Source organism: Perca fluviatilis, chromosome 5, assembly GCF_010015445.1.
Source record: "Perca fluviatilis chromosome 5, GENO_Pfluv_1.0, whole genome shotgun sequence".
Lineage (NCBI taxonomy): Eukaryota > Metazoa > Chordata > Actinopteri > Perciformes > Percidae > Perca > Perca fluviatilis.
The window spans coordinates 33,240,604-33,249,757 of record NC_053116.1 but is presented as its reverse complement, the minus strand read 5'-3'; positions in this window follow the sequence as shown (position 1 = coordinate 33,249,757).

Genomic DNA, 9,154 nt, shown 5'->3' with positions numbered 1-9,154 from the left:
GTCCTGCTGAACCCTGCAGCTTCCCGCTACATCCAGTCACTGTTCCATTATTAATGTGACTACTATCGCCACTGTTCATCACACCCCCAACCGGCTCGTCAGACACCGCCTACCAAGAGCCTGGGTCTGGCCGAGGTTTCTTCCCAAGAGGGAGTTTTTCCTCGCCACTGTCGCACTGCTTGCTCTTGAGGGAATTACTGGAATTGTTGGAATTGTTGGGGCTTTGTAAATTATAGAGTGTGGTCTAGACCTACTCTATCTGTAAAGTGTCTCGAGATAACTTATGTTATGATTTGATACTATAAATAAAATTGAATTGAATTGAATTGAATTGAATAGATATCATGTCAGAGCGGTGTGGTGCGTGGGTCTTATATGTAGATTTTAGCTCCTAATGTAAGCTGCATAATCCATTGCTCTTTCTATGACTATACCAATGGTTACAATTATTTTTGTGGAAATCCCTATACATTGTGTATCATGCAAACTTCAAACAAACATCTTTTGTAATTATTGTAATTAATTAAAAAATTGTAAAATCATACTTCAAACCTATGTCTTGCTTAAGGCTATATTGACTATGGGCTGATTTTCAGCCCCGCGCAATATCTGTGAAACAAAGAAGGGAATCTCTGACAGCAGATAAGAAGATAGAAAAACAGTTGGAGATAGGAAACGGGGACTCAGGGAGAGGGGGGCACTGGGTGGTGATTGTGAGTAATTTAGACCCAGCGTGACTATACTCCTTCCTCCTCCTCGTCGGAGGAAGTGCCAGCCTCGTCAAAATGGTTCTCATAGTTGGCAGGGTGAGTAAATTCAGTCATGGCTAACATCTGATAAGCCGGGGGAGCACCCTCTTTTGATAATGCCGTTACTATCAGTCTATTGATTAGAGTTCTGAGACAGGGGACAAATTATATAAAAAATATATTTAGTCTTTCTCAGCATTATTTTTAAAATTTCTAACTGTATTTTTGATTGATTTTTAGCACTTTACTTTTGTATTCTCACAATTTTCATCAGCTTTTGGCATTTGGAAAAAACATCTCTCTTAATTAATAGGAAAACTATCGTTTAAATATTCCTCAGATAAAGGCAAGCAGTAGGTCAAATATATAATATAATCATAATCTCTGTGTTAAAGTTGTTGATACCTGGTTTTAATCATCATGGTTTCAAACCTTCTCAGCACTAAAACTCACAACTTCAACAGGTCTCCCTCAGCCACCAAGCCCACTAGTTCCTACTGAAGGTGTCAATCTTTAAAAATGGTCACAAATATGAATTCATTTTTTTTAATAAAGGTTAAATAATTTCCTGAAACAGGTGGGCACTGTCGATTTTAGCAAATGTTACTCAAACAGGATGCATTTGCGTTTGTTGGGGACTATTTCAGCTACAGATTTGATGCTCTAGACCGCTTAGGTGAAAGAGCAGGGACCCCCAACACATATTGTATTAAATTGAGTTGCATATTAATCTGGGCCTACAAGGGCGGCCTAAAGCCTTTACACATACCATTTGATTGTACATATAATACTAAGGTATTACAATAATAATTATTGACATATCCATATATTTACACATCATGTTTTGATGTTAAACATACATGTAGCACCGTGAATCCTTAAGCTTAACTTTATCTGGCTACCTTTAGTGGCTACCTTACCTACAGGCCAATAATCCTGTCTTCAATGTTGTGTAAATAAAAAAATCACCAATAGGCCGATTTATCTTTGCTAATAATATATTGCACCTATATATATATATATATATATATATATATATATATATATATATATATATATATATATATATATATATATATATCAGACTTCTGTCAAAGACACATCATTGCTTATTGGCAGTTTGAGTTAAATTATAGTCTTATCCTTCATACTGTATGATGTGTGCAGTAATCACCAGTAACTAAATGTAGCTTTTCGGTCAAATTTAATTTCAATCATCCAGCAGACAAATCATCTCTGTTGGCAACAAGATGAAAACACAGCCATTTAATTTGTTTTTGCGAGGAGGTAATTATAACATGAGTGAACCACATCAGTCACGGCCGGCTTTTGTTTTTACTCTGTGGGAGTAGATGAAACATCCAGTGAAAAAATCTGAAAGCGGTTTTTGTGGTTTGTGCACTAAATGTTCATGGAGACCTTTTTCTCCTGTTGCAGTACTGCATGTGGTAGTATGTTGATGCCATGTGTAAATGTCAAGACCACTGAGGGTTAGGTGTTCTCGTAACACTGTGAGACCCTTAGCACAGGGACGGCTGCTGTTCAGAGTGCCCTTTGACTTTTTATTCAGTAATTTATTCTCAATTTATGCATGTGTGTGTATATGTGCATGTATGTATAAATATATATGTATACTAAATTATATGTGTGTATACTATATGTGCACTTTGTGTGCTTTATTTTCTTTTTTTCTGATTTTTCCTCTTTTACTGTTATTTTTTATAACTATTATTCATATTATTGTCATTATTATTCAGTTTTTACTATAACACATATGACCATTGTAGGAATGCTATACATATGAACATCACATGAGCAAATGTAAATTCATGTTGACTCCTACACTCCTAAAATAAAGTATATATACAAAAAAGATGGATAAATTCACAGATATCCTGTGTCCATGAAATTATAGATACATAAAATCCCAAGTCTACTGTAAGTAGCAGATTTCTTTAAATAAACTCTAAAAAACAGTTAGGAGTCAACACTTTCATGTTTCCTTGAGAGAACATCGGAGGCAGAAACAAGTTTCCTGCCTAGATGGAAGATTGTTGGTTGCATAAACACAACCCAGAGGTTTGTGGCTTTATTTCTGCTAAGCTAGCTCCGCTCACAAGCCAGTGGTTGAGTCAGTTATACTTAATCTGTGATTGCCTCGCTGATAAATGTAAAAATATGTGGTCAAACCTCCTCTACATGAGTCATACACGCATCACTGTGAGATCAAACGTTGAGAATGTTCGGCCGTAATATTCAACTGTTGGGAGGAAGTCAGGGAAATTAAACCAGGCCGTTCTCATGAAGCATCATACCAATTGGTGTGCATAAATTGTCATACTATATCGTACCAACCCGTTCATGAGAATGCGTAAAATCAAACATTTGCCATATATATATGAAAATAATTATTCTTTGTTGGGTCATGGATACTTAAAAGATTATTTTAAATACAGCAACTCATCTAAAACACCTTTTATTTACTAGTTCAAGAGAGAGGAATTTTTATTCAATGAACTTTATACATTTGGGCTGTGTCTAATCCTTGTACCTGTGTGAACCTGACGGGAAAAAAGGGGGCACAACTGACAATTTTGCAATATATTGTTCGAATCATACAGAACTACATTAATACATTTTCCATGTATAACAAATACCGTCTAATCTCCATACCATGCATACAGTGCATAGCATTTCCACACCATGCATACATACATGTATACATACATACATACATACATACATACATACATACATACATACATACATACATACATACATACATACATACATACTGCAGCTTGAGTTCTGCTAACCCTGAGCTAAACTGTACATCTTTATCTGGGATTTGTGAGTTTAGATTTTGTTAAAAATGCACAGCCACAAAATAGTAATGCACAGTAATTAGCAATCATAGCAAGCACAAAGGTTATACATTGGAACCATTGCTTATTACATTAATCAACTGAATACATTAACAAATTGCAAACAATTCCAGACAATAAATACAAGCACTTTTAACATTTGTTTTATTGAATGCATCTAAGGTTCATAAACAAAAAGTCCTAACATATTTCTTTAAAGGATAGTATTAAGGTTTAAGTTTTTAAGGAAGACACTGTGTTATCTCATGTAGGCAAAAGGCTGTGATGAAAAAGAAAAGGTAGATTGTATTTAATTAAGTCTGATCTATTTAGTGGAAAATGTCACTGTGACAGCAGCGTAGAGCAAAAAAGAAAAAAGAGCAAGACACACACACAATACTTATCAACATAACTGAAATAGTTTTACTGTACACACACGCACGCACACACACACACACACGCACAGACACACACACACATCCTGCACTGTAACTTTTATTCTTGTATTTCATACCCGTCTTTTCTATTTTACCTGTTTTTACATTCTCTTTCACAAATAGTAAATAGTTTTTAATGTTTTATGTAAAGCACGTTGAATTGCCTTGCTGCTGAAATGTGCTCTATGAATAAAGCTGCCTTTCATTGAGTAATTGTACTTAGTTTCCATCAACATTCTTTTACTTTAATGAATCATGAAATCAGAGATAGTTTCTATAAAAAGAGAATGGAAATCAACCTCCCCCCTGGTTTGAATGAGTGGCGTTTTCCTGTCTATATTTAGAGGCGATTAGGTAGGCCTACTCCTTGTTTGGTATCTGTAGAGATTCGGGGTCCCTTTACTGATTATATCTGAAGCAAATGCACTCGGCTGCAACACGTACGTGATCGTTGGTTCACGTGCGCCTCTGAGAGTGGCTCTATAGTTCATCTGAACAGGTTTTAAATCACACTCATATACAGTACACCTGTTTGAGGTGCCAGAGTGCAAGTAGTGCTAAATTAAATGCAAATTAAACTGCACAAACGAAAAACTATAGCTTGACATGTTTTATATTATTATAACTGTTTGTTACTCATTAGCATTATTTGACAGTTTATTTAAAAAAAATTATTTTACTTATAAAATATTCAAGCTCTGGGTAGCTCACCTGGTAAAGCGTGCACCCTTATACAGAGGCTCACTCCTTGCCGCAGCGGCCGCGGTGTCGGTTCCAACCAGCGGCCCTTTGCTGCATTTCGTTCCCCCTCTCCCTCCCCTTTCATTTCAAACCTGTCCTATCAAATAAAAGGCCTGAAAATACAAAAAAATAAAAAAATATATATATATCATCTCGTCATTTCATCAGTGAAATGATATATATATATATACGTATATATATACTAGCTCATTTCACTGAATAGTATTTGACAGTATTACTTCTATATATATATATATATATATATATATATATATATATATATAAGTACAGGATCTGAATGTGCCCTCCATCACGGAGCTATGCGCACCTGAAAGCAGCGAGCTAAAAAAAGCCAGTAAAAACTATGTGCTTTAATGTTGTCTATAGCAACAGACTAAAGGGCACTTCGCTGAGTTTTGCATTTTCTAGCTTAGTGTGGTTAAGTTTTACTTACTGATGTTTTACAGCTCTGGAAAGTCTGAAACCACAAAGCCACAGCCCTGTGCAGCTCTCCAGTAGTTTTCAGTTTGCACCTGTAACCACAGTCCACATCCAGGCAGCACTCACATGTACAATCTGACCCTTGCCATTAAGTCTTGTTTCCGTGAAGGAGTTTGTTTCATGGCTGAAACACTGTCAGGTTATGTTGTATCATAGGGACATTTTAATCAAACATGGTTTTATAGAGACATTTACATTAACACCTTGCCAAAACACAAGCAAACTAAACTTGGTATAGTGCTCTTTTTGAGCGATAGAACTCTTTCATCTTTTTACTTAAGTAAAAGTATCAATGCAACAAGGTAAAAATACTCCATTACAAATAAAAATCATGCATTCAAAGTACACTTAAGTTAAAGTACAGTCAGCAAATGTACATAAAGTATCAAAAGCAAAGGTACAGGTTATGCATGGTATCACCAAATGGCGTTCAATTAACGATAATATAACAATTTCTTGAGATATTTTGTTTATCACAATTCAATAATTTTTCATTTTACACCATATAGTCTCTACTGACTTTAACGGTAATGAAGTATAAAGAGTGACAAAAGTCAATGGGTCAAACAAACAAAGGACTTTCACCCAGGAGACCGCAGTTTGTGTCCCATGTAAATGGACTGTTTTTATATAGCGCTTTTCTAGTCTTAACGACTACTCAAAGCGCTTTTACATAGTACAGGAACCATTCACATTCATACACTGTGGCCGAGGCTGCCGTACAAGGTGCCACCTGCTCATCAGATAATCACTCACTTACATTACACATTTACACTGCGATGCGCAGCATCGGGGGCAACTCGGGGTTCAGTGTCTTGCCCAAGGACACTTTGACATGGGACTGCAGGGCCAGGGATTGAACCACTAACCTTTTGATTGGCAGGCAACCGCTCTACCACTGAGCCACAGCCGCCAACAGGGCGCAGTTAGGGCTGGTTATGGTTCCAAAATATTCAATACCGGTACCTGATCCCAATACCATAGTCTCGCATTGCCAGACCTTCCTCCACAGTGTTGCAAAGGAGGGTCTGGCTAGTCCACACAGCATTCCGGGATGGGAGGAAAAACGTGCTCTGGTTTATTGGCATTTCTTTAAACCAATCACAATTGGTCGGCTGTAAGCGCCGGACGGAGCCACGGTGCCGCTGCAAAATAGCCTCGGGAAGGAACTTGTTTTGGTGAAACGTGTGTACGTTCAAATGTTGTTTTAGTCGTGCAACAGAAATCTCAGATCAGACTAGCTGTCTGGATTTTCTCTGCAGAGATCTGAGGAGCAGTTAACCATAGTCCTCATATATCCACCAGAGATTAAAATTCCAACACAAAGAAAGTGGAAGGTAACGGACATCCGGCCGAAAAGTGTGTCATCCTGTGGAATTTCCAGCGGCCACCGGAGCAATCCTGGAACGTCATGGATATAGACAACCTATATCGTGACTTCAGTACTGGTTCCTAAACGATACTTTTTTCGCTAACGAATTTTACGAAATCCATTTCAACAAAAAGAAATACCAACATTACAAATTCCGGCACGAATCTTTTATTTTTATTTTTTAGGTCCTACTGTTTGAGCCGTCTCTGTGTAACGTCAAGTTTTTCCGTATTTCTCCACGATGTGGAACGTTAGGCAGCCAATCACAGACATTATTAGATCTTAGACACCGCATGCTTATTGGCTCACTGACGCTGATGATATTTACTCCTTAGCTGTTGAAATTTGGTATTGAATGACGAGGCATTTTTCGGTCGGTGCCTAAAAAGTATTGAATCCAATACCCAGCACTAGTCCAGAGTGAAACTAAAAGTCAATGTTGACTTTTCTTTACACTGACTACTTAACTTACGTTAACCACTATACTTATTTTAACCCAATCCGTGATCTTTTCCTATCTTAAACAAGTAGTTTTTTTTGCCTAAACCTGACCAAGGGTTACTCATGGTGCTCATTACGTGGTGGGCTATTTATACTCCTTTCCATTAGATCACGGTGCCCCTGTGATTGAAATATTATCATATACATAGGCCTAATTTACAGTCCCCCCATAATAAAAACTCGCCAGTGTAACCCCTCCAAAAAATCTATTATAATTTCTTTTACATAAACCAACACATTTGCACCATACATTGATGCAGAAAGGGTACAACTTGTTGCAGAACAATTCACCAGAATGCAGAAAATGGGAAAATCTAACTTTCAAATTTGCTTAAAAGTGGAGATATCATCCCCCAACCGAAAATACAATTCTGTCAAAACTGTACCTCAGTGCAAACTTTTTTATATAGTTTTTTTTTATATAGACAAATATTTTTGAAAATATTTGTCCATTTCTTACACTTCACCGTAACTTTCATTCTTGTCTTTTCTCATTTACCTGTTTTTATATTCTCTTTCACAAATGTTTGAAAATGTTTTTCGAATGTTTTAGAAAAAAAAAAAAATCCATCCATTTTGCAAGACACTATAGGGTAAACATGTTATAGGCTGATAGATATCACTGTGGAACTTCCCCAGTTGATTACTTAGCCTCAAGGGTGTATCTTTGGGTATATCTTTGGGTTCAAAATTGAAATTTTGAGCATATCAAACACATTTTCTGCATTCTGGTGAATTGTTTCTGCAACAATTTGTGCCCTTTCTGCATCAAGTTATGGTGCAAATGTCTTTATTTATGTAAAGGAAGTTATAACAGATTTTTTTGGGGGGTTGTACTGGCCATTTTTGATAATTGTAAATTACGCCTATGCTAGCCTTCATTTAGACAATTATTTCTTCAATAAGTTTTCTGAAATTGTATGTTTAAATAGGCAAATGAGGCACTAACTTTTGGTAACCTTTGGTAAATTTAAGAGAAATCTACAGACACAAATAAACTGAAGTGTTGTAAAATAAATGTTTTTTTTCCACTAGTCTGAAAGAAATTGTACATGTAAATGTGTTTTTACCTGTAGTGTCTCCCCTTAAAAATTTGATTTTAGACTTGATTTTGATTTGAGTTTTTAAGCAACTATTGATAATTATGAACCATTGATATTAATAGTTGAATCAACTGACCCAGGCATGAGAGTAATTCACATCCATCTGTGTTGCCGTGTTTAAAGAAGTAGCTGTGATCTTATCGCAAACTAAGACATTGTAATCATTATTAAATTAATAAATAAATCTCCGCTATACACAAAAGTGTGCATCGCAGTAACAGTAATGTGAAAATACTTCAATCCTTCCAGTCTTGCAGTCTTTAGAAGAGAAAAACACATTTTTGAAGATGTGTAGCTGTTGTAAAACTTGAATATGCACCTTACAGTTTATCAACAGATACTGTATAAATTTTTGCAAATATGTAACTAAATGCCACATTTTATGCAATGCCACCCCAATATTTAAAAGAAAAAATGCATGGTAAATAGAAAAAAATAGATTTGTCCCCCTCAAAAAATGTGATTGGTTTTGAGAAAGTAAATCTACAATGTCGCTTTTTTCGACATGTTGTGACACTTTTTCAGATGTTTTTGTGGCTTTTTTCGACATATTTTGAAGTTTGATTCAACATTTTCAGAAGTTTACTAACTGAGCAGCTATGTATGAGGACATTTTTAATAATAGAAAATGTTCTGTGTTTTAACCGTAGCTACACACATAATTTCCCTTTTTTTTAACCCTAACCCTAAGCCTAACCCTTTTTAATCGGGGTAAAGTCAAGGTAATGAGCTACCAGAACCTTTTCTGTTATTTAACAGATTTTTTCTTTTTTAAATGCAGGAACTGAAGTGTTTGACGCTGAAACTTTTCTGGCCAATGACCCCCCCAGAGCCCCTGGTTATAATGTGTGTCCCCCCCCCACCAATCAAAGAAAACCTATGCCCT